The sequence below is a fragment of the Bos taurus genome, chromosome 12 (assembly GCF_002263795.3).
Source record: "Bos taurus isolate L1 Dominette 01449 registration number 42190680 breed Hereford chromosome 12, ARS-UCD2.0, whole genome shotgun sequence".
NCBI lineage: Eukaryota > Metazoa > Chordata > Mammalia > Artiodactyla > Bovidae > Bos > Bos taurus.
The window spans coordinates 771,370-798,761 of record NC_037339.1 but is presented as its reverse complement, the minus strand read 5'-3'; the positions used below and the strand labels follow the sequence as shown (position 1 = coordinate 798,761).

The following is a 27,392-nucleotide window of genomic DNA, read 5'->3' as shown; positions in this document are numbered from 1 at the left end:
CTCATAACTCAGCAAAGGCTTAGAGTTTTGTTTTGTTTTGTTTTGTTTTACAAATTGTCTGAAGACGATAGCTGTATCCAGCTATGAAACATCAAGCAAGTGACCTAGGACTTATTGTTATGGTTGGTTTCTGTATAACTAAGGCAAAGACTCTTTCTTGGCCCTTTCGTGACTCATCAATATACCAAACCTAAAACTTATAAAAGTAGGAGAAGAAACCGAGAAGGTAAGCTTTTGTTACACAAATGAATACCAGCTAGTTTCCTGGTGATACATTATTAATCAACTTCTCTTGCTGATAGTACTGGATCAGTTTGTTGATATTCATCATGCCTGTTGGCAAATAAATAAGTAAACAAATGAAGGGAGATTGAATTACTTAAACACTCATAATCATTTTGTTTATGTTTCTTGCTTGGAAATTTTGGTAAAGTGCATGGCTGTTTGAGTAATTTTGGTACAAGAAACATCTATGGAGGATGGTTTAACATGTTTGTTTCTGCAGAGCCCAAGAGCAAATAACATGGACATCATCAAGTCTCTAATAATTCTTATAAATGACCTCCAACTATGAGTACACATCCAGGAATGATGTATAATTTATACCCTGACACAGAAAGAAAAAAATGAAATCAATATGACCTGCTGAGAATTACTCATCATTAACTATCTAGACCTCTAATAGTTGTTATTGCCCAGCTTGGTCAGGAAAGTCTTCATTTAGCATGTGCTTTGAGACTATAAACATTTTATCCTGCTAATGATACCAAAAAATCTACTTTGAGTTTTCCATATCTTTCCACATCGTTTTCCTTGTAGTATTTCCAAAACATGAATAGACACGCTTTGAGTGCAGATATACTCTTTATTGTCAAGAGTCTTAGTTCTATTAAATTGCCTCTGGCACAGGACTGGCTACATAATTTGTCAGATTCAGTAGCAAATGACAATGAGAGACCCCCTTGTTCAAAAATTATTAAGAATTTTAAGATGGGTGCAGCAGAGCATTAAGCCAAGCTTGTAATCCTGTGACAGCATAGGTTGCACAAACAAAAAATGTGTCCACAAAGCTGGCATACCTAATAAAATGCATGCCCATGGTTGTAAATGAAATCCATTAAAAGCCATTTTGCACAAGGAAAACCCTATATATACAGCATTTAAAAATTATAATGTTCTTCATATTACTTTATATTGCTTCTGAGGTATTTCTGTTTGTGTGTTGAAGCATATTTGAAAAGTCCAATTCATGTCTTTTTTTTTTTTTTGTAATTTTACCGAGACATTGTTGAAGTAAACTATTAATAAATTGCACATATTTAAAGGGTAAAACTTGGACATTTTCAATATAAGCATCAACTAAAAAACATGGCCATAATACACGTTTCTATCATCCTCAAAAGTTTCCTTCTGCCTTTTTGTAATTCATTCTTCCTTTTGTCCACCTTGTCACCTGGGAAGCACTGAAGGGCATTCTGTCACTATAGACTAGTCTAAATTATCTGAAAGCATAGATTATGCATATTTGACCTTTTTCACTCAGTTTAACGATTTCAAAATTCATTCATATTGCCATATTCATCAACATCCCATTCTTTTTTTATTGCTGACAACTATTTCTTTGGACAATTTTTTTCTTTATCATTCACGTGTTGGTAAAATCTTGAATTCTTTCTGGTGTTTGGCTTTTAAGTGAAAGACTATTTTTTAATGTTCTTAGGCAAATACCTAGAAGATGAGCAATAGGTTTACATGACAATTATATATTTAAATTCTTAAGAAAGTGCAGAATTGTTTCCTAAAGTGTTTGTATAATTTTACATCCTCTCCAGCAATGTATAAAAGTTCAAGTAGTTCCACATATTAGAAAGGACTTAATATAGTCAAAGAAAACCAACTCATGCAATACTTACTTCTCTTCTAATATTATATTAGCTTTATTTAGAGGGAATTTCTTTTATAATTCTGATTATTTGTTTATTTCCCAACTTCATTATGAAAAACTTAAAACAGCAAAGTTGAAAAAATTGTACACTGCACCTAGATTTAACAATTATTATTTTGCTATACTTGTTTTTATCACATATCTATACACTTATCCTTCTCTGTATCCAAAAACTACCTAAAATTGAAGGGTAAAGGAATATACTTAAATTTAAAGGGCTTCACAGGTGGCTCAGTAGTTTGCCAATACAAGAGACATGGGTGGTGGATATCTCTGGAGAAGAAAGTAGCAACACACTCCAGTATTCTTCTATGGAAAAATCCCATGGACAGAGGAGCTTGGAAGACTACAATGTATGGAGTCACAAGAGTTGGACATGACAGTGACTAAACAACAAGAACAACAGCAACAAAAAGTAATATACATGTATATTGGAGAATAATGGGTTTCAGGCAAGATTATCACCTCATAAAAATTATATTTTCTTCTTAGAAGTTTTGCTTACATCTGATACTTTTGTTTGATTAAAAAGTTAAAAAGAATTTATAGATCATGTAGTTCTCAGCCTTGTCATTTCCTTCATTATACAAATGATGTGACTACGGCCAAATTAACAATTTTGTCAAGGTATTGAGAAGGTTAAGAAGTTAATGGGGCATTCCCAAGATTGTGGAGGAATAGGACGGGGAGACCACTTTCTCTCCTACAAATTCATCAAAAGATGGTTTGAAAGTTGAGCAACTTCCACAAAACAACTTCTGAACTCTGGCAGAGGACACCAGGCATCCAGAAAGTCAAAAATCTCTCCAAAAGGAGGTAGGACAAAATACACAAGATTTAGGGACCAAGACCTGTCCTGGGGAGGGAGTCATGAAGGAGAGGTTTCCACACAATAGAAACCCTCTTACAGGTATGTCTGTGGTGAGTTTTGGAATTTCAGAGGGCAACATAATCAGGAAAAAAAAAAACTAACTGTAGCTACAAATGGAGACAGAGAAGTGGCCACTCATGTCCACCACCAGTGATTCGGGGCTAGGCAGGGAGGCATGGGCTACCTCATAGGTCCCTTAGGGTAAGGACAGGGCCTGAATGCCCTGAGGACAATCTGAGGGAGCTAATGTGAGAGAGCAACCCAATCCACGGGATCATCAGAGAGAGAGAAAGAGAGAGAGAGAGAAAAGACCTTTACCAGAAAAGGCTCTAACATTGCACGGTGAACTCTGGCACACTCACAGACCATAGGATTGAGAGAATACCAAAGGAGAGCATATAGTCATATAGGGCCCTCCCTCCACAGAGGCGGAAAAGCAGAGAGCCAGAGCCGGAAGGCAAGGGGCTGCTGCAATCTTGGCCCCAGAGACGGCATCTTCCACCAAACTGAGCAGGCTCCCAGTTGCTCACCACGTCTTCCTGGGATCCTGGACAGCTGAAATCTGCCATAAGTATCACAGCCTGAGATCAGATCCCCAGAGGAGACACACAGCACACCTGGGACTGTGCTCTCATGGCATACCTGGGAAACAGCGGCTGGAACCAGCGAGGTGAATTAGATGCATGGCCCACATAGGACAGTGCACTCTCCAACCTCCTGGTCACCTGAGCTTCTCAGACCTGGGAAGGGCAAAAAATGCACAGCCCATCCAGGTCTGTGCCCTTGTAGAGTACCCAAGAACCTGAGCTGTTTAGATCTGGGAAGTGCATGAAATGCAGGACTCACTTGGGACAGTACTCTTGCAGAGCAACTAAGAGCCTGAGCAGTGTAGACCCAGGAAGCACATGCCAGCTTGTGCTCTGACAAACCCAGTGTGGCCCATATACTGCAAGCACTCCCCACACATGCCAGTGATATTAGTTTGCATTGTCCCTCCTTCCCCACAACACACTGAATGAGTGAGCCTAAATTAGTGATCACCTTTGCCTCCTTATGTAAGGCAGAAAGTAGACACTGAAGAGACTTGCAAACAGAGGAAGCCAAATAAACAAATAAGAGGGAACTGCGTCAGAAGTTACAGGTGCAACAGATTAAAACCCTGCAGTTAATACTGACTGTGCATCTGAAGTGCACTTACAGAACTTGAGAACAAGCAAAAGCTGGAACAAGGGACTATCTGACACTGAACTGATCCCACACTGCCCACAACAGCTCCAGAGAAATTCCTAGATATAATTTTACTATTTTAATTTTTTTAAATTTAGTTCTTTATTACTCCTTTAACTTTCATTTTTAGAGCCTACTATTACCTTTCAAAAAAAAAGTCATTAAAAAATTCCATATGTATATATTTACATATATATATTCCATATATATATATATATATATATGTTTGTGATTTATTTTGTTTTTATTTTTTATAGTGTATTTTTGAGAATCTAACCTCTATGCTATGTTTTTAATCTTTGCTTTTTGGTATTTATTATTAATTTTACACCTCTAAGAATCTAATCTTAGATTAGATTTTTCATTTTCTTTAGGGATTTTGAATTTGAATTTTCATTTAGGGATTTGATTCAGTTCAGTTCAGTTCAGTCGTTCAGTCTTGTCTGACTTTTTACTGGCTTGATTACTCTATCCCCTTTTGACTCTCCCTTTTCTCCTACTGGCCACCTCTATCTACCTCCTCCTTCTTCTCTTTATATAACTTTGTGAATCTCTATGGGTGTCCCTCACTATGGAGAGTTGTTTCATCAATAACTTAGGGGTTTTATATTCAATGATGCATGGATGGAGAAGTCTTGGGGATACTGTAAGAGAAGGACCAAAACTCAGAGGCAGGAAGCTTAATTCCAAAACTTTAGAACATCAGAGAACTCCTGAATCCAGGGAACATTAATAGACAATATCTCCCCCCGCCAAATTCTCTGTACCTACCCTGAAACCAAGCTTCACCCAAGAGTCAAATTCCACCACACTAATTCTCCAGGAAAGCAAGAACACAAACCTGAATATTGAAAGATGGGCTGCCCAAAGCCATGCCAAACCCATAGACAACCCAAAACTCACTACTGGATATTTCATAGCACTCCAGAGAGATGAGATCCAGTTCCACCCACCAGAACAAAGGTGCAAACTCCCCCAATCAGGAAACCTTGACAAGTCACTGGTCGAACCCCACCCACAGGGAGCAGTCCACAATTAAGAAGAACTACGAACTTCCAGCCTGCAGAAAGGGCACCCCAAACACAGCAATCTAGACAAAATGAAAAGGCAGAGACATATCCAGCCGGTGAAGGAATGCCATAGAAACCTACCAAACCAAACGAAAGAGGAGGAGATAAGGAGTCTACTTGAAAAAAGAATTCAGAATAATGATAGTGAAGATGATCCAAAATCTTGAAAACAAAACGGAGTTACAGAAAAATAGACTACAGACAGAGATTGGTAAAATGCAAGAAGTATTTTACAAAGACCTAGAAGAAATAAACTGTGGAAAATTCTGAAAGAGATGAGAATACCAGACCACCTGACCTGCCACTTGATAAACCTATATGCAGGTCAGGAAGCAACAGTTAGAACTGGATATGGAACAACAGACTGGTTCCAAATAGGAAAAGGAGTACAGCAAAGCTGTATATTGTCACCCTGCTTATTTAACTTATATGCAGAGTATATCATGAGAAACGTTGGGCAGGGAGAAGCACAAGCTGGAACCAAGACTGCGGGGAGAAATATCAATAACCTTAGATATGCAGATGACACCACGCTTATGGCAGAAAGTGAAGAGGAAGTAAAAAGACTCTTGATGAAAGTGAGAGAGGAAAGTGAAAAGGTTTGCTTAAAGCTCAACATTCAGAAAACTAAGATCATGGCATCTGGTCCCATCACTTCATGGCAAATAGATGCGGAAACAGTGTAAACAGTGTCAGATTTTATTTTTGGGGGCTCCAAAATCACTGCAGATGGTGACCGAAGCCATGAAATTAAAAGACGCTTACTCCTTGGAAGGAAAGTTATGACCAACCTAGATAGCATATTCAAAAGCAGAGACATTACTTTGCCAACAAAGGTCCGTCTAGTCAAGGCTATGGTTTTTCCAGTGGTCATGTATGGATGTGAGAGTTGGACTGTGAAGAAGCCTGAGCACCGAAGAATTGATGCTTTTGAACTGTGGTGTTGAAGAAGACTCTTGGGAATCCCTTGGACTTCAAGGAGATCCAACCAGTCCATTCTAAAGGAAACCAACCCTGGGATTTCTTTGGAAGGAATGATGCTAAAGCTGAAACTCCAGTACTTTGGCCACCTCATGTGAAGAGTTGACTCATTGGAAAAGACTCTGATGCTGGGAGGTATTGGGGGCAGGAGGAGAAGGGGATGACAGAAGATGAGATGGCTGGATGGTATCACCGACTTGATGGATGTGAGTCTGAGTTAACTCCGGGAGTTAATGATGGACAGGGTAGCCTGGCGTGCTGGGATACATGGGGTCGCAAAGAGTCGGACATGACTGAGCGACTGAACTGAACTGAACTGAGAAAAAATAAAGATGAGTCAATCAATAATAAATAATGCAATAATTGAGATGAAAATCACTCTGGAGAGAGCCAACAGTAGAATAAGTGAGTCAGAAGAGAGGATAAGTGAGGTGGAAGATAGGTTGGTGCAAATAAATGAAGCAGAGAGGAAAAAAGAAAACAGAAAAGAATTTTAAAAAAAATATATGAGGACAACCTCAAAGACCTCTGGGACAATGTCTGATGCCCAGCATTCGAGTCATGGCTGTCTCAGAAGAAAAAGACAAAAAGAAATGGCATGAGAAAATACTGGAGAAGACAACAGTAGAAAATTTCCCTAAAATGGGGGAGGAAATAGCCACCCAAATTATATAAACCCAGAGAGTCCCACACAGGATAAACCCAAGATGAAACACCCCAAGACACATATTAATCAAACTAACAAAGGTCAAACACAAAGAGAAAATATTAAAAGAAGCAAGAGAAAAGCAACAAATAACACACAAGGGGAGTTCAATAAGAATAACAGTTGATCTTTCAATAGAAACTCTTTAGACCAGAAAGGAAGGGCAGGACATACTTAAAGTGATGAAAGAGAAAAACCTACAACCAAAATTACTCTACCCAGCAAGGATCTCATTCAGATATAAAGGAGAAATTAAAAGATTTACAGACAAGCAAAAGCTGAGAGAATTCAGCACCACCAAACCAGCTCTTCAAAAAATGCTAAAGTATCTTCTCTAGACAGGGAACATAAAAAAGGTTTATAAAAATGAACCCAGAAAAACAAACTAAAAGGTAAGAGGATCATACTTATCAATAATTCAGTTGAGTTCAGTTCAGTTGCTCAGTTGTGTCCGACTCTTTGTGACCCCATGAGCTGCAGCACGCCAGGCCCCCCTGTCCATCACCAACTCCCGGATCCTATTCAAACTCATGTCCATTGAGTTGGTGATGCCATCCAACCATCTCATCCTCAGTCATCCCGTTTTCCTCCTGCCCTCCATCTTTCCTAGCATCAGGGTATTTTCAAATGAGTCAACTATTTGCAAAGTGGCCAAAGTATTGGAGTTTCAGCTTCAACATCAACATCAGTCCTTCCAATGAACACCCAGGACTGATCTCCTGTAGGATGGACTTGTTGGATCTCCTTGCAGTTCAGGGGACTCTCAAGAGTCTTCTCCAACACCACAGTTCAAAAACATCAATTCCTCAGTGCTCAGCATTCTTTATAGTCCAACTCTCACATCCATACATGACTACTGGAAAAACCATAGCCTTGATTAGATGGGCCTTTGTTGGCAAAGTAATTTCTCTGCTTTTTAATATGGGATAAATCCAAGAAAAAGATATAACAATCATAAATACATATGCACCCAACATAGAAGCACCTTAATACATAAGGCAAATGCTAGCAAATATGAAAGAGGAAATTAAGAGTAGCAGAATAATAGTGCGGGACTTTAATACCCAACTCACACCTGTGGATAGATCAACCAAACAGAAAATTAGCAAGGAAACACAAACTTTAAATGATAGAATGGACTAGTTAGACCTAATTGATATCTATAGAGCATTTCACCCAAAAACAATGAATTTCATATTTTTCTCAAGTGTGCATGGAATATTTTCTAGGATAGATAACATCCTGGGTGATAAATCTAGCCTTGGTAAGTTTTTTTAAAAATTAAAATCATTTCAAGCATCTTTTCCAATGACAATGTGGTAAGATTAGATGTCAACTACAGGAAAAAAAAAAAAAAAAACTCTTAAAAATACAAACATGTGGAGGCTAAACAACATGCTTCTGAGTACCCAACAGCTCACAGAAGAAATCAAAAAGGAAATCAATATGCATAGAAAAAAATGACCACACAATAGCCCCAAATCTCTGGGATTCAGTAAAAGCAGTGTTAAAAGGAATGCTCATAGTAGTACAAGCCTACCTCAGGAAACAAGAGAAACATCAAATAAACAACCTAACTTTACACCTAAAACAATCAGAAAAAGAAGAAAAGAAGAAGCCCAAAGTTAGTAGAAGGAAAGAAATCATAAAAATCAGAGCAGAAATAACTGAAAAAGAAACAAAGAAGACTATAGCAAAAATCAACAACATTAAAAACTTCTTCTTTGAGAAATAAATTAAATAGACAAACCATTAGCCAGACTCATGAAGACAAAAAGGGAGAAGTATCAAATCAATAAAAAGAAATGAAAATGGAGAAGACACAACAGACAGCACAGAAATGCAAAGGATCATAAGAGACTACTATGAGCAACTATATGCCAATAAAATGGACAACTTGGAAGAAAAGGACCAATTTTTAGAAAAGTTTAACCTTCCAAAACTGAACCAGGGAGAATTAGAAAATCTTAACAAAACCCATATAAAGCATGGAAATTGAAACTGCAATCAATAATCTTCCAGCAAACAAAAGCCCAAGACCAGGCAGATTCACAGGTGAATTCTACCAAAAATTTAGAGAAGAGCTAACACCTATCCTACTCAAACTGTTTCAGAAAATTGCAGAGGAAGATAATCTCCCAAACTTATTCTATGAGGCCACCATCACCCTAATACCAAAACCAGACAAAGATACTACACAAAAGAAAACTACAGGCCAATATCACTGATGAAAAACAAAGTGAAGTCGTTCAGTCATGTCAAGCTCTTTGCGACTCCATGGACAGTAGCCTACCAGGTTCTTCCACCCATGGGATTTTCCAGGCAAGGGTACTGGAATGGGTTGCCATTTCCTTATCCAATCAATAATGAACATAGATGCAAAAATCCTCAACAGAAATTCGAGCAAACAGAATCCAACAATATATTAAAAAGATCATCATGACCAAGTGGGCTTTATCTAAGGGATGCAGGGATTCTTCAATATTCACAAATCAATCAATGTGATACACAATATTAAAAAGTTGAAAGATAAAAACCATATGATTATCTTAATAGATGCAATGAAAGTCTTTGACCAAATTCAGCACTCATTTATGACAACAACTCTCCAGAGAACAGGCATAGAAGGAACATATTTCAACATAATAAAAGCCATATATGACAAATCCACAGCAAACATTACCTTCAATGGCAAAAATAAAAGGAATCCAGATTGGAAAAGAAGTAAGACTCTTACTGTATACAGATGACATGATCTTCTATATAGAAAACCCTAAAGACACCATCAGAAAATTACTAGAGCTAATCAATGTATACTGTTAATACTGTTCATGGGGTTCTCCAGGCAAGAATACTGAAGTGGTTTACCATTCCCTTCTCCAGTGGACCATATTCTGTCAGACCTCTCCACCATGACGGGTCCGTCTTGGATGGCCCACATGGCATGGCTTAGTTTCATTGAGTTAGACAATGCTGTGGTCTGTGTGGTCAGACTGGCTAGTTTTCTGTGATTATGGTTTCAGTGTTTCTGCCTTCTGATGCCCTTTCGCAGCACCTACCATCTTACTTGGGTTTCTCTTACCTTGGACATGGGATATCTCTTCATGGCTGCTCCAGCAAAGCACAGTCACTGCTTCTTACCTTGGATGAGGTTGCCCCTCCTGACCTTGAACGTGGAAAAGCTCCTCTCGGTCCTCCTGCACCTGTGCAGCCACCACTACATGGATGTGGGATTGCTCCTCTTGGCCGCGACCCCTGACCTTGGACGTGGGGTAGCTCCTCTCAGCCGCCACCCCTGACCTCAGGCATGGGATAGCTCCTCTCAGCTGCTGCCCCTGACCTCGGATGTGTGGTAGCTCCCCTTGGCCTCTCCTGTGCCTTCACAGCCTGGCACTCTCGGTTGCCGCCCCTGACCTTGGACGTGAGGTAGCTCCTCTCGGCTGTGCTTCCTGTGCAGTCTGTTGCAGCTGCCGTGCTTCCAATATGCTACTGGAGATCAGTGGAGAAATAACTCCAGAAAGAATGAAGGGATGGAGCCAAAGCAAAAACAACACCCAGTCGTGGATGTGACTGGTGATAAAGCACGGTCTGATGCTGTAAAGAGCAATATTGCATAGGAACCTGGAATGTCAGGTCCATGAATCAAGGCAAATTGGAAGTCGTCAAACAGGAGATGGCAAGAGTGAACGTTGAAATTTTAGGAATCAGTGAACTAAAATGGACTGGGATGGGTAAATTTAACTCAGATGACCATTATATCTACTACTGCGGGCAGGAATCCCTCAGAAGAAATGAAGTAGCCATCATGGTCAACAAAAGAGTCCGAAATGCAGTACTTGGATGCAATCTCAAAAACGACAGAATGATCTCTGTTCATTACCAAGGCAAACCATTCAATATCATGGTAATCCAAGCCTCTGCGCCAACCAGTAACACTGAAGAAGCTGAATTTGAACTGTTCTATGAAGACCTCTACGACCTTTTAGAACTAACACCCCAAAAGATGTCCTTTTCATTATAGGGACTGGAATGCAAAAGTAGGAAGTCAAGAAACACCTGGAGTAACAGGCAAATTTGGCCTTGTGGTACGGAATGAAGCAGGGCAAAGGCTAATGGAGTTTTGCCAAGAGAATGCACTGGTCATAGCAAACACCCTCTTCCAACAACACAAGAGAAGACTACACATGGACATCACCAGATGGTCAACACCGAAATCAGATTGATGATATTTTTGCAGCCAAAGATGGAGAAGGTCTATACAGTCAGCAAAAACAAGAGTGGGAGCTAATTGTGGCTCAGATCATGAACTCCTTATTGCCTAATTCAGACTTAAGTTTAAGAAAGTAGGGAAAACCAGTAGACCATTCAGGTATGACCTACAGCAAATCCCTTATGATTATACAGTGGAAGTCAGAAATAGATTTAAGGGACTAGATCTGATAGACAGAGTACCTGATGAACTATAGATGGAGGCTCATGACATTGTACAGGAGACAGGGATCAAGACCATCCCCATGGAAAAGAAATGCAAAAAAGCAAAATGGCTGTCTGGGGAGGCCTTACAAATAGCTGTGAAAAGCAGAGAAGTGAAAAGCAAAGGAGAAAAGGAAAGATAGAAGCATCTGAATTCAGAGTTCCAAAGAATAGGAAGGAGAAATAAGAAAGCCTTCCTCAGTGATCAATGCAAAGAAATAGAGGAAAACAACAGAATGGAAAAGACTAGACATCACTTCAAAAAATTAGAAATACCAAGGGAACATTTCATGCAAAGATGGGCTCAATAAAGGACAGAAATGGTATGGATCTAACAGAAGCAGAAGATATTAAGAAGAGATGGCAAGAATACACAGAATAACTGTATAAAAAAAGATCTTCACGACCAAGATAATTATGATGGTGTGATCACTGACCTAGAGCCAGACATCCTGGAATGTGAAGTCAAGTGGTCCTTAGAAAGCATCACTACGAACAAAGCTAGTGGAGGTGATGGAATTCCAGTTGAGCTATTTCAAATCCTGAAAGATGATGCTGTGAAAGTGCTGCACTCGATATGCCAGCAAATTTGGAAAACTCAGCACTGGCCACAGGCCTGGAAAAGTTCAGTTTTCATTCCAATCCCAAAGAAAGGCAATGCCAAAGAGTGCTCAAACTACTGCACAATTGCACTCATCTCACATGCTATTAAAGTAATGCTCAAAATTCTTCCAAGCCAGGCTTCAGCAATACGTCACTGTGAACTTCCAGATGTTCAAGCTGGTTTTAGAAAAGGCAGAAGAACCAGAGATCAAATTGTCAACATTTACAGGATCATCGAAAAAGCAAGAAAGTTCCCAGAAAAACATCTATTTCTGCTTTATTGACTATGCCAAAGCCTTTGACTCTGTGGATCACGATAAACTGTGGAAATTCTGAAAGATGGGAATACCAGACCACCTGATCTGTCTCATGTGAAACCTATATGCAGGTCAGGAAGCAACAGTTAGAACTTGACATGGAACAATAGACTGGTTCCAAATAGGAAAAGGAGTACATTAAGGCTGTAGATTGTCACCCTTCTTATTTAACTTATATCCAGAGTACATCATATGAAAGGCTGGGCTGGAAGAAGCAGAAGCTGGAATCAAGATTGCCTGGAGAAATATTGATAACCTCAAATATTCAGATGACCTACCCTTATGGCTGAAAATGAACAGGAACTAAAAAGCTTCTTGATGAAAGTGAAAGAGGAGAGTGAAAAAGTTGGCTTAAAGCTCAACATTTAGGAAACTAAGATCATGGCATCTGGTCCCATCACTTCATGGGAAATAGATGGGGAAACAGTGGCTGACTTTATTTTTCTGGGCTCCAAAATCACTGCTGATGGTGATTGTAGCCATGAATTAAAAGACTCTTACTCCTTGGAAGGAAAGTTATGACCAACCTAGATAGCATATTCAAAAGCAGACACATTACTTTGCCAACAAGTTCTGTCTAGTCAAGGCTATGGTTTTTCCAGTGGTCATGTATGGATGTGAGAGTTGGACTGTGAAGAAAGCTGAGCACTGAGGAACTGATGCTTTTGAACTGTGGTGTTGGAGAAGACTCTTGAGAGCCTCTTGGACTGCAAGGAGATCCAACCAGTCCATCCTAAAGGATATCAGTCCTGGGTGTTCATTGGTAGGACTGATGCTGAGGCTGAAACTCCAATATTTTGGCTAACTCATGTGAAGAGTTGACTCATTGGAAAAGACCCTGATGCTTAGAGGAATTGGAGGCAGGAGGAGAAGGGGACGATAGAGGATGAGATGGCTGGATAGCAACACCAACTCAATGGACATGAGTTTGGGTAAACTCCAGATGTTGGTGATGGACAGGGAGGCCTGGCACCCTGTGATTCATGGGATTGCACAGAGTCAGACACGACTGAGCCACTGAACTGAACTGAATTGAATCAATGTATATAATAAAGATGCAGGATATAAAATTAATACCCAGAAATCCCTTGTATTCTTATACACTAAAATTTTGAAAACAGAAGTAGTAATTAAGGAAACAATCCCCTCCACCATTACAATGAAAATAATAAAATACTTAGGAATAAATTTACCTTAAGGAACAAAATACCTACATAAAGAAAATGATAAAACAATGATGAAAGAAATAAAAAGTGACACAAATAGACAGAAATATACCATGTTTGTGGATTAAAAGAATGAATATAGTGAAAATGAGTATATAACCCAAAATAATCTATAGATTCAGTGCCATCCCTATCAATTACCATTATTTTTCACAGAACTAGAACAAACCATATCACAATTTGTATGGAAACACAAAAAAGCCTTGAATAGCCAAAGCAGTCTTGAGCAAGAAAAACTGAACTGGAGGAATCAACCTTCCTGACTTCAGACTATACTACAAATCTACAGTTATCAATACAGTATGGTACTGACACAAACAGAGAAATATAGATCAATGGAACATGCTAGAACACTTTGTAACACCATACACAAAAATAAACTAAAAATGAATTAAAGATCTAAATGTAAGACTAGAAAATGAAATGAAACTCCTTGAGGAAGATATAGGTAAGATCCTCTATGACCCACCTCCCAGAGTAATGGAAATAAAAAACAAAAATAAATAAATGGGACTTATTTAAACTTAAAAGCTTTTTCACAATGAAGGAAAGTATAAGCAAGATTAAAAGGCACCCTTTAGAATGGGAGAAAATAATGTTAAAAAAAAAAAAAAGAATTAATTTCCAAAGTATACAAGCATCTCATGCAGCTCAATACCAGAAAAATAAACCCAGTCAAAATAATGGGCCAAAGATCTAACAGGCATTTCTCAAGGAGGACATTAAGATAGATAATAAACACATAAAAAGATGCTCAACATCACTCATCATCAGAGAAATGAAAAATCAAAACCACTATGAGGTACCATCTCGTGCCAGTCAGAATGGCTGCCATCAAAAAATCTACAAACAGCTTTTTTCGCAACAGGTTTGCCGCCAGGACACAGGTGTCGTGAAAACCACCGTTAAACCTAAGCCAAATTGGGAAAGGAGAAGACCCACATCAACATCGTTGTCATTGGGCACGTAGATTCAGGGAAGTCTACCACGACTGGCCATCTGATCTACAAATGTGGCGGGATCGACAAGAGAACAATTGAAAAGTTCGAGAAGGAGGCTGCCGAGATGGGGAAGGGCTCCTTCAAATATGCCTGGGTCTTGGACAAACTTAAAGCTGAACATGAGCGTGGTATCACCATTGATATCTCCCTGTGGAAATTTGAGACCAGCAAGTACTATGTTATCGTCATTGATGCCCCAGGACACAGAGACTTCATCAAAAACATGATTACAGGCACATCCCAGGCTGACTGTGCTGTCCTGATTGTTGCTGCTGGTGTTGGTGAATTTGAAGCCGGTATCTCCAAGAATGGGCAGACCCGTGAGCATGCCCTTCTGGCTTACACCTGGGTGTGAAACAACTAATTGTTGGCGTTAACAAAATGGATTCCACTGAGCCACCCTATAGCCAGAAGAGAGACGAAGAAATTGTTAAGGAAGTCAGCACCTACATTAATAAAATTGGCTACAACCCTGACACAGTAGCATTTGTGCCAATTTCTGGCTGGAATGGTGACAACATGCTGGAGCCAAGTGCTAACATGTCGTGGTTCAAGGGATGGAAAGTCACCCATAAGGACGGCAATGCCAGTGGAACCACCCTGCTTGAAGCTCTGGATTGCATTCTGCCACCAACTTGCCCAACTGACAAACCCTTGCGTTTGCCTCTCCAGGATGTCTATAAAATTGGTGGTATTGGTACTGTCCCTGTGGGTCGTGTGGAGACTGGTGTTCTCAAACCTGGCATGGTGGTCACCTTTGCTCCAGTCAATGTAACAACTGAAGTGAAGTCTGTAGAAATGCACCATGAAGCATTGAGTGAAGCCCTTCCTGGGGACAATGTGGGCTTCAATGTCAAGAATGTGTCTGTCAAAGATGTCCGTCGTGGCAATGTGGCTGGTGACAGCAAAAATGATCCACCCATGGAAGCTGCTGGCTTCACAGCTCAGGTGATTATTTTGAACCATCCAGGCCAAATCAGTGCTGGATATGCACCTGTGCTGGATTGTCACACAGCTCACATTGCTTGCAAGTTTGCTGAGCTGAAGGAGAAGATTGATCGTCGTTCTGGGAAAAAGCTGGAAGATGGCCCTAAATTCTTGAAATCCGGTGACGCTGCCATCGTTGATATGGTTCCTGGCAAGCCCATGTATGTCGAGAGCTTCTCTGATTATCCTCCCCTGGGCCGTTTTGCTGTGCGTGACATGAGACAGACAGTTGCTGTGGGTGTCATCAAAGCAGTGGACAAGAAGGCAGCTGGAGCTGGCAAGGTCACCAAGTCTGCCCAGAAAGCTCAGAAGGCTAAATGAATATTATCCCCAATACCTGCCACCCCAGTCTTAATCAGTGGTGGAAGAACGGTCTCAGAACTGTTTGTCTCAATTGGCCACTTAAGTTTAATAGTAAAAGACTGGTTAATGATAACAATGCATCATAAAACCTTCAGAAGGAAAGGAGAATGTTTTTGTGGACCATGTTTTGTGTGTGGCAGTTTAAGTTATTAGTTTTTAAAATCAGTACTTTTTAATGAAAACAACTTGACCAAAAATCTGTCACAGAATTTGAGACCCATTAAAAAAAGTTTAATGAGAAGAAAAAAAAATCTACAAACAATAAATGCTGGAGAGGGTGTGGAGAAAAGGTAACCCTCTTACACTATTGGTAGGAATACAAACTAGTACAGCCACTATGGAGAACAGTGTGAAGATTCCTTAAAAACTTGGAAATAGAACTTCCATACGACCCAACAATCCCACTGCTGGGCATACACACTAAGGAAACCAGAATTGAAAGAGACACATGTACACCAATGTTCATTGCAGCACTGTTTACAGTAGCTAGGATATAGAAGCAACCTAGTTGTCCATTGGTACACAAAAGAATAAGGAATTGTGGTATATATAAACAATGGAGTATTACTCAGCTTATATAAAAATGAATGCATTTGTGTTAGTTCTAATTAGGTGGATGAAACTGTTGCCTATTATACAAAGTAAGCCAGAAAGGGAAACATCAATGTAGTATATTGACACATATATATGAGATTTAGAAAGACCATATTTACAACCTTATAAATGACAGCAAAAGAGACACAGATGTAAAGAACAAATTTTGGACTCTGTGGGAGAAAGTGAGGGTGGGATAATTTGAGAAAATAGCACTGAAACATGTGTATTACCATATGTAAAAATAGATGACCAGTTCAATCCATGAAGTATGGTACTCAAAGCTGGTGCTCTGGGACAACCCAGAGGGATCGAGGGGGAAGGGATGTGGGAGGGGTTTCAGGATGGGGGAAACATGTACACCATGGCTGATTTATGTCAATGTATGGCAAAAACCATCACAATATTGTAAAGTATTTATCCTCCAATTAAAATAATTAATTAATTATATATAAAAAAAGAAGTTAAACAGATTTGGGGATTTCTAGATTAACTTCCTATGAACATATCTATATTTCCTTATAATACTAATGATTCATATTTTAAATAATTAAGTTTTACTAGTGAACTATAAAAATATTTTAGAGTCCACTTACAGAGATATAATTCTGTATTTTGATCATATATAAAATCACACACTTTTGAAAGTGAAAGGAATCTTGGTATCATATAGATTTTAATCCAGCTCTAGTGTCTATTTGAAATCTGATTCTAAATTGAGTGAATCAGTATTGTGAAATGTTTAAGGAAATTCAGTTATTTTTCTCCTAATTATATATATATATATATATATATATATATATTTGGAGTGAAACATCAAGTATGTAAAGGATCCATATTTATTTTTCACCTTCTATCCCCTCTTTCCTTTCTTGGGATATTAATCTTTATGCTAGCAGCTCCATCAGGGAATTTTTCAGATGAAAGAAGAGGTATTGGAATTTAGAGAAGTCCAATTTTATTTGTTAATAAGAAGGAGGTTGAAAGTAATGGTTAAAATTGGATTTTTAAACTAGCAGTGTATATAATTTATTCCATCATGCCAGTTTCCCATTTGCCTTCTCTTTATTGCAGGTAATTGAGAATTAGTCATGTTTGTTATTTTTAGCACTCCATTTTTTGTCAGAAATGGAAACAAAATTACAAAAGGAGGTAAAGAAAAACTATCAAAAATATTAAAAAAAAAAAAAACACCAACATTTCTGATTCAGGAAACCTTGGAAAATAATTGTTAAGATGCTATTTGTTTTATCATCAATGCTTGATTTTGAGGAACTGAATTTTTAAAGCTTAGGGATAGCACATGTTACTTATTTTTTTTTTCTTCCTTAACCCTGAAATTCTGCCTATTAACACAAACCATGTTTTTCAGAAAGCAAAATATTCTAGATGCATTTAAAACTTTGATAATCAGTAAGTTAAGGTTAGTCTGGGAAAAATGAGAAAAAAAAAGAGACAGTTTTATACTCCAAAGTACCTTCAAAATGAATAGAACTTCTAATGCTATTTCTTTGTAATGATTTAAATTCACATACAGGGTGTTCACCTGAAGGGCATTTTAAGTTTGAGTTATAATGCATTAGTCATCCTTGAAAACCCAGGCAATTTATATACACAAATACAGAATTCCCTAAACATAATTTTTGTTCACATCTCATTTATATATGCTTGTGGGAATTATTCCTTGTTAAAATGCAGATTATCAAATTCTTGACTAACAAAAGAAATCACCCTGTCATTTTATACTGAAAGATGTCAATGCAAAGTACTGTTTTATTTTGTGTTTTCAAAATACAGGTTTGACTTTTAATTTCAAATACTTAGTGATGCTAGGATTCATATTTCCATAATGAGAAGAAGAAAATAAAAAGTTAAATTTTAAGCTTCACTATGCCAGTTAACTTCCCAGGTGACTCTAGTGGTAAAGAACCTGTCTGTCATTGCAGGAGATATAAGAATATTCTTGCCTGGAAATCCCAAGGACAGAGGAGCCTGGCAGGCTACAGTTCATGAGGTCACAACAGTGGAACACAACTGAAGTGACTTATCATGATCACAATAAACTGTGGAAAAGTCTGAAAGAGATGGGAATACCAGACCACCTGATCTGACTCTTGAGAAATTTGTATGCAGGTCAGGAAGCAACAGTTAGAACTGGACATGGAAAAACAGACTGGTTCCAAATAGGAAAAGGAGTACGTCAAGGCTGTATATTGTCACCCTGCTTATTTAACTTACATGCAGAGTACATCATGAGAAATGCTGGGCTGGAAGAAGCACAAGCTGGAATTAAGATTGCCGGGAGAAATATCAATAACCTCAGATATGCAGATGGCACCATCCTTATGGCAGAAAGTGAAGAAGAACTAAAAAGCCTCTTGATGAAAGTGAAAATGGAGAGTGAAAAAGTTGGCTTAAAGCTCAACATTCAGAAAATGAAGATCATGGCATCTGGTCCCATCACTTCATGGGAAATAGATGGGGAAACAGTAGAAACGGTGTCAGACTTTATTTTTGGGGGCTCCCAAATCACTGCAGATGGTGACTGCAGCCATGAAATTAAAAGATGCTTACTCCTTGGAAAGAAAGTTATGACCAACCTAGATAGCATATTCAAAAGCAGAGACATTACTTTGCCAACAAAGGTCGTCTAGTTTTTCCTGCGGTCATGTATGGATGTGAGAGTTGGACTGTGAAGAAGGCTGAGCGCTGAAGAATTGATGCTTTTGAGCTGTGGTGTTGGAGAAGACTCTTGAGAGTCCCTTGGACTGCAAGGAGATCCAACCAGTCCATTCAGAAGGAGATCAGCCCTATGATTTCTTTGGAAGGAATGATGCTAAAGCTGAAACTCCAGTACTTTGGCCACCTCATGGAAGAGTTGACTCCTTGGAAAAGACTCTGATGCTGGGAGGGATTGGGGACAGGAGGAGAAGGGGACGACAGAGGATGAGATGACTGGATGGCATCACTGACTCGATGGACATGAGTCTGGGTGAACTCCGGGAGTTGGTGATGGACAGGGAGGCCTGGCGTGCTGCGAGGCCACAAAGAGTTGGACACGACTGAGTGACTGAACTGAACTGAACTGTACTGAACAAGCATGCAAGCCAGTTTTTTTATTATCCATATAATAAATATTTCCTATTTTAAAATGAGCTTCCAACAATCTAGAAAGTTTAACGTGTCTACAAAGTTGTTTACATATTACCACAGAAACCAGAATCCCATTTAAAAAATTATATGCTTATGAAAAGGGCTTCCCTGGTGGCTCAGTCAGTAAACATTCTGCCTGCAATGCAGGAGAACATGGGTCGGGAAGATTCCCTGGAGAAGAGAATGACAACCCACTCCAGTATTCTTGTCTGGAGAATTCCTGGACAGAGGACACTGACAGAACTACAGTCCATGGAAATGAAAGTTGCTTAGTCATGTCCAACTCTTTGTAACCCCATGGACTATACAGTCCCTGGAATTCTTCAGGCCAGAATACTGGAGTCGGGTAGCTGTTCTCTTCTCCAAGGGATCTTTCCAACCCAGGGATCAAACCTAGGTCTTCCACATGGCAGGTGGACTCTTTACCAGCTGTGCCACCAGGGAAGCCCAAGAACACTGGAGTGGGTAGCCTATCCCTTCTCCAATGGATCTTCCTGACCCAGGAATCGAATTGGTGTCCCCTGCATTTCAGGTGGATTCTTACCAGCTGAGGTACCGGGAAAGCCCATGGGCCTGCAAAGAGTCCGACAGGCCTGAGTGACTGACACTTTTACTTTCATACTTAGAAAAATAATGGCAAAGCTCTATGACCTAGTGCTGTTTGCTTTTAAATGAATTAACCATATAATAATCCTGTATCATTATTATTGAAAATATAAAGAAATTGTGAATAAATAACTTTAAAGAGCAATGTCTATTACTCACAGGCATCCACAAGAATTTAAAAATAATTTGGCAATATATCTAGGGGCACTAAATACCAACTTTTTGTTCATTCTACTTTTGAAGTTTTATCTTAAAGCCAAAAGGATTTTTTTCAAACTTCCTAATTTTTTTTCATCATACTTACTTAAATCCTTTAGAAGGCATAGAAATTTGTAAGAATTCAACTGGAAACTTATTCATTTAGATAGGAAACATGGAAAATAATCTGATCATATCAATGATTTTTAAATGTTCAAATTTATGATTAATGATTGTAAAAAGTTAATGTGAATAAATTTTATGAAGAAATTAACAAGGGTTATGGATGCCAAGGAATAAGATTTGGAGGATTAAGTGGTATATGTATCACAAATGAATTATAATAGAGCAGAGGGAAGAAGTTTTAAATTCAGAGATACTTTACTTGCCTATGAAGATATCAACAGAAATTAATTTCCCTTATTTATTTCATGACTTTTATTTCTACCTAATTCTCAGCCTCAGCTTTTCCCTACCACTTCACTGTGTGACTCAATAATATTCCCACAACAGTACAGAAATATTGGACATATTTAGAGAGTCATGTGCTCTTGAGGAGAAGGAGCTGATTATACCTTCCCTCCCTCAAATTTAAAATTAATTCCCACTCATGAATATTGTTTTTTTTTTCTTTTTTGTAGAAAAGGCTTTACCAGGCTAAAATCAAGACAAATATTTTGACAGTACCAGTTTATCTCTGGAGAAAACAGGATGGCACATTCAAAATGGGTATATTTTTAAACATTGCATGACAGTCACAACCCTCTGGATTTGGAATTCTCTTTAATCCCTTTCCCCATGACTTCAGGACCTACAAACATTCTTTTTTTTTTTTTTTTTTGGACTACATCTTTCTCTGATCTTAAAGACCTTTTTGAATTTTCATTGGGTATTTGATGACTGGGGTATTGTATTTTGGAATTTTGATGTTCCTTTTGCAGAAACTACCATTTCCAAATTGTTTCATGTATTTGATTGAGAACTCTAAAATTTTCATTTGTAAATTACAGAATTCATTTCTTCCTGAAGAATCAGCAAGAAGGAAGATCCTGAAAGTATTGTTTTTTCAGGATGCATGAAAAAATAATGGTGATTGTTGACAAGCCAGTAAGTAGATCCTGTGGTCTCTTCTGATTCAATTTTACTTTTCTCTCTTCCATGATTCAAAGGAGAAACATTATTCTAGTGCTCCAACACTCTAGCTTACACTCAAGAAGTGCTTAATTTTATAAAACATAGTACTTATTTTGTTTCCCTGGAATCTCAAAAGTTTTTTTTTTTTTTTTTGGTCATTCATGGCTTGGTTTAGAATCACTTCTCTGGGAGCCTTCCTAAACCTTATGGTCTAATTAACACTCAGATTCTATCTTTCTGTCTTTATTGCTATTATTGCCTCATATTTTGTTACTCATTGTTTGTTAATTTCTTCGTTTCATTCCTCCACTACAACACAAGATCCATGACCAAGAAACCAAGTCTCTCCTGTTCAGTCTTGCAAAATAATAGTGACTAGCATAAAGAAAACTCTAAGGAAATGATAGTTGAATGGCAGACTGAATATTGATAAATGAAGTTCTCTAAAATTACTGATGTTAGATATTTCTAAATGTACTAGTAAATCAATTTTTTTAATTGAAAACATAGAATTACATATACTTCTACATCATTTTACTTACATATTTTACATATACTTTTATTGTATATTTTATTTTACATATACATTTACTGTACAGTCCAAGGGGTTGCAAAGAGTCAGACATGACTAAGTGACTTTCACTTTCACTACATCATTTTAGAAAGGATGTGAAGTATTAAAATTTCCAACTCTAAAAATATTCCAAATGTAGCTAATTTGTTTAAAAATATTATTGCTTAGTTGATTTTGAATTTTTATTTCTAAGCATCATTGCTCTGCTTACAAGCTGGTAAAACTGAAAACATTTATTTGTTCTTTTAATTATATTTTAATTTAAAAGTACATATATTCTTAATGACCTTGGAAATAACTATCTCAATCATCTTGGCTATTCATTGTGCCCAAAAGTTTTCTATTTCTTCCACTGCTGCAAGAGTGTCTTTATGTTTGCACTCTGCTTGAACTAATAATTTTTTTATTGTCCAGAATCAGACATAGCATGTGACTATTACATCATACATAATTTTTCCACCAAAACATTTGAGAGTAACTTGGATTTATTTATGAGAGTTTATCAGTATCCTAGACTTTTACAGTAACTAACCTTAAGCCAAATACCAGAAACATGCACTAAGCTCTTATTTAAAATCTATTCATGGTGCATTTTAAATATTCATCAAAGACTTCTTAAGCATGCAGTCTTAGTATACTGAAAATAGATTTTGTAAAACATGGATATCAGATATTAATATTGGGCATTCATACAAAGACAGATTTTGTTAACTTATCATAAAAAGGACCAATGATAATGATCAAATATATGTTTTTATTAGCCCAGGTTTTTTTTTTTTTTTGTATGAAATCCCTATAGCTTAGCTCTTTAGTTTTATTACTTTGTTTTCATTTTTAAACATTTGAGTCATGTTCCTGATTGAATGAAGGTTGTTCATTAATATAGAAACTTCTGACATTTGTTTTATCTCTCCAATACATTTGTATAAATGTATTTAAAATATATTATGAAACTTCTGAAATTATAAATTTAAGAAACAAGTATCTGCCTGCCTTTGGGCATTGCTGCATCAGAATAGATTTATTTTGACATTTTTTGGTTCTGCACTAGTGGAATTTTGCCATCCAGAGACATTTGGCAACATCTGGAGATGTTTTGGTTGCCACAACTGGGTTGTGCTCATGGTATCTAGTTAGCAGAAGCCAAGGATGTACTAAACATCCTATAATGCACAGAACAGTCTCTGAATCAAATAGTGTTGTGATCCAAAGTGGAAATGCTGCTGAAACTGAGAAAAAATAGTTTATAGAAATAAAGTTTTCAGAATTTACTTAATAGTAAACTTTAAACTCTGCTTTTAATACTGTAGATAAAACTTATACTTACTTAGTGCATATAAAATTCTTCAAAAATACTACAGCACTGAAATATATCTTCTCATATAGATGGCTAATAAACACATGAAAAGATGATGACCATCACTCATTATTAGAGAAATGCAAATCAAAATTACAATGAGGTATCACCTCACAACAGTTAGAATGGCTATCATGAACAAACTACAAATGAATAATGCTGGAAAGCATGTGGAGAAAAGGGAACCTTCTTGCATTATTGGTGGGAATGTAAATTAATACAGCCATTATGGAGAACAGTATGGAGAATTCTTTAAAAACTGGGAATAAAAATATCATATGATACATTGATCCCATTACTGGGCATATACCCTGAGGAAATCATAATTCAAAAAGACACATGTACCACAAAATTCACTGCAGCTCTACTTAGAGAAGAAAGACATGGAAGCAACCTAAATGTCTATTGACAAATGAATGGATAAAGAAGTTATGGACATATATACAATGGACTATAATTCAGTCATAAAAAGTTTTGAATTTGAGTCAGTTGAAATGAGGTGGATGAACTTAGAGCCTGTACAGAGTGAAGTAAATCAGAAAGAGAAAAACAAATATTGTCTATTAACACATATGTATGGGATCTAGAAAAATGGTACTGATGAACCTATTTGCAGGGCAGGAATAGAGATGCAGACATAGAGAACAGACTTTTGGACACAGTAGAGGAAGAACAGGGTGTGACTAATTGAGAAAGTAGCATTGAAATATATACATTACCATGTAAAATAGCTAGCTGGTGGGAATTTGCTGTATAATACAGGAAGCTCAACCCAGTGCTCTGTGATGACCTAGAGGGGTGAAATTGGGTAGCGGGGTGGAAGGAAGGTTCAAGGGGGAGGGGACATATGTCACTTATGGCTGATTCATGGTGTTATATGGCAGAAACCAACACAACATTGTAAAGCAATTATTCTCCAATTATTTTTTTAAATTAAAAAAAAAATCTTCTCCTTAGAAGAAAATGTGAATAATAGGGAAAATAAAAACTGGAGCCCTAGCTAAGAGAAGAAAAGTTTGTGTAGGTTTTTCTAGACCGTTCTATGAGATTTGATTTTTACTTTGCATGAAATAAGGAACATTATATGATAGAGAGCAGAGGAGAAGCATATTTACCTACTGTTTTAACAGAATAGTTTGACTTCTATGATAGAATTCTAAAGATACTCTCCAAGTTTCCCTTCTCCTAGCTATTCAGTTAAACACCAATCTAAGTTCTTCTATGTAGGAACTTAGAAAATGTAATTAAGATCATAGGCCTTAAGCTAGTAAGATCATTATGGAATACTTGGAGAGGTGCAACCTAAACACTTGAAATCTTAAAGCAGAGAAATTTATCTGTCTGGTGTTAGTCAGAGGGGTGTGGCAGAAGAAGGATCCAGAAATGAATTCTAAGTGTGAGAAAGATGCCACCCATCATTGCTAGCTTTGAAGATGGAAGAAGAGGACAACATGCCAAAGAATGTGGGCAATTCTAGAAGACAAGAACCACATTCAACCAAAAGCTAGCAAGAAAACTGGAATCTTAGACCTACACTGCATACAACTAAATTCTGCCAACAAACTCAACCGTCTTGGAAGCTTTTCCCTTAGAGCCTCTAAAAAGAACATAGCCCTGCTAACATCTTGATTTGGCATAAACAGAGAACCAACTGAGCCATACTGTACCTGAAATTCAGACCCATAGAAAATCTAACTGGTGCTGATTTAAGTGATTCATTTTGTGATAATTTGTTTCAACTGCAGTAGTAAACTATTACTGTGGTGAGAATTCTAGACTATAGGAAATGAAGGGTAGAAATAGAAGCATTCAGGAAGTCCTTTCTATAACCTGGAGAGAAATCTGGAATAACGCAGGAGGGGTGGAAATGATGAGTAGTGGTTGGATTCTGGACATGTCTTGAAGATAAAGTCAATATGATTTTCTAACAAACTGGTAGTTGGTATGAGGGGAAATAAACAATATGAGGGTAATAGCAGAAGTGTTAACTATTCCCAACTAGAGGTGAGGTTGTCATGAACTAAACTGGATGCAACTGAGCAGATTTTGAAGGACATATTAGAAAATTGGTTTTGAATGTTTGCATTCTTTACCAGCAGAGCCACCAGGGAAGCCAACTTTGAATGAATTGAGTTTCTGATTCTTATTAGTCATCCAATTGGAGATATTGAGTAGGTAGTTGAAATCTTAGGTTCAAGAGGTAGTTCTTGACTGAAGAGATATTACTGTCAGTATATAGATGATATACAAAGCCATTAGTTAACCAAGGAAGTGAGTACTGTATAGAAAAAAGGAAAGGCCTAAGGAGTGAACCTTGGGACTTGCCAACATTTAGAAGTCATGAAGATGAAGCCACCACTCTGCTGAGAGGAAAAAAAAAAAAAAAAACAAACAAACACAAGAGGAAGTCTCATAAAAACAGTGTTGTGCTGTGATAATTAAAAAAAAAAAAACAACTTTGTTAATAGTTTAACATTTTTCTAAGAAGATGCATGATGCATACATATTAGAAAAAATAGAGATAAATACAGTAATACTCATTGAGAGTCATCTATTCCTACATAGAAAAATAAGGCACAGTTACTTCTTTTACTCGAAGAAAATACACTTTTATGAATTTTTTCTCATTTCTTTTTTTTTTTAGATTCACACTGACAATTTCTTTTATTATTATTATTATTATTTTATTTTTTAACTTTACAATATTGTATTGGTTCATTTGAAAGTACAAACATTTGAAATATTGCTTAGGCCACTGGAGGGGTGGGGGTAGGATTTTAAGTTTCATAGTTTAATGAGCTTCAAAAATTATCTACTTTTTTATTTTAATAACCCAAGATGTTGAGTCCTGATTTGTCTCCATTAATGTGAAATCCTGATATCCTGCCAAGTCAGAGCAAAGTTACTAGATATTATCAAAAGAAACTTGAAGATTTATAGTAAATGCTAGTCTTTTCGCTCAACAAAGCTGTGTTAAATCTGGCTCCTCCTGCCTGTTTCTGTTATCCATCCTTACCACATTAAGAGTGATTATTGTTTCTCTTAATGAAGATTAATATTTTATTTTTACTCTTCAGTATTAGGGATAGCACTTATTTGACACATGTACCCCCTCAACCTTTTCCACTATATTTGCTCATGGGTCATTTCACACTTTCTCAGCTGATTCGGGACATTACATCAGAATCCTTCTTAGCTCAGCATTCAAGGCAGTACTGTCAAAGGAGAGGTGCGATGACTTGAGATTAAACCATTTGCCATCCCTATTGTTTTAGTGTCTCTTGAATAATACACCAAGGGTATAAAACATAAATAATTCTTCCCTATATATTGCCCAATAATTTGGCATAAAAATTGTTTATCTCTAAACAGTAGAGGTCTTCTTCAGTGATTATGAACAACTTATTTCAATATTACATACTTCATCCCCTCCCACACTTTACTAGTCAGAATACATTTCTTTTCCTCTTTATTAAAAATATATATACATTTTAAGAGGCACCATGTACAGTTTCAGGGAACATTATTGGCTCACCTTTTTTTTTAATCTCTGTATTTTTATTTTTGTTTTTTTACAAATCCAAGATTTTGTTTTTCTTTTAACTTTACAATATTGTATTGGTTTTTGCCATATATCAACATGAATCCACCACAGGTATATACGTGTTCCCCATCCTGAACCCTCCTCCCTCCTCCCTCCCTGTACCATCCCTCTGGGTCATCCCAGTGCACCAGCCCAAAGCATCCAGTATCGTGCATCGAACCTGGACTGGTGACTCATTTCATATATGATATTATACATGTTTCAATGCCATTCTCCCAAATCATCCCACCGTATCCCCCTCCCACAGAGTACAAAAGACTATTCTATACATCAGTGTCTCTTTAATAGTCATATAGACTTATATATTTATCTTTGTTTACCTTGTGATCATGAAGAGGAATGTGTTTTAGACTTCATGGAAATGAGCACACATCTGGAGGAAATGCTGCATGGAAAATAGAG

General features: G+C 37.5%; 1 pseudogene; it reads left to right on the top strand.

The window, feature by feature from the left end:
• The first annotated feature begins 9,712 nt into the window (after window positions 1–9,712).
• Window positions 9,713–16,011, top strand: LOC789867 (elongation factor 1-alpha 1-like; annotated as a pseudogene).
• The last annotated feature ends 11,381 nt before the right edge of the window (window positions 16,012–27,392 follow it).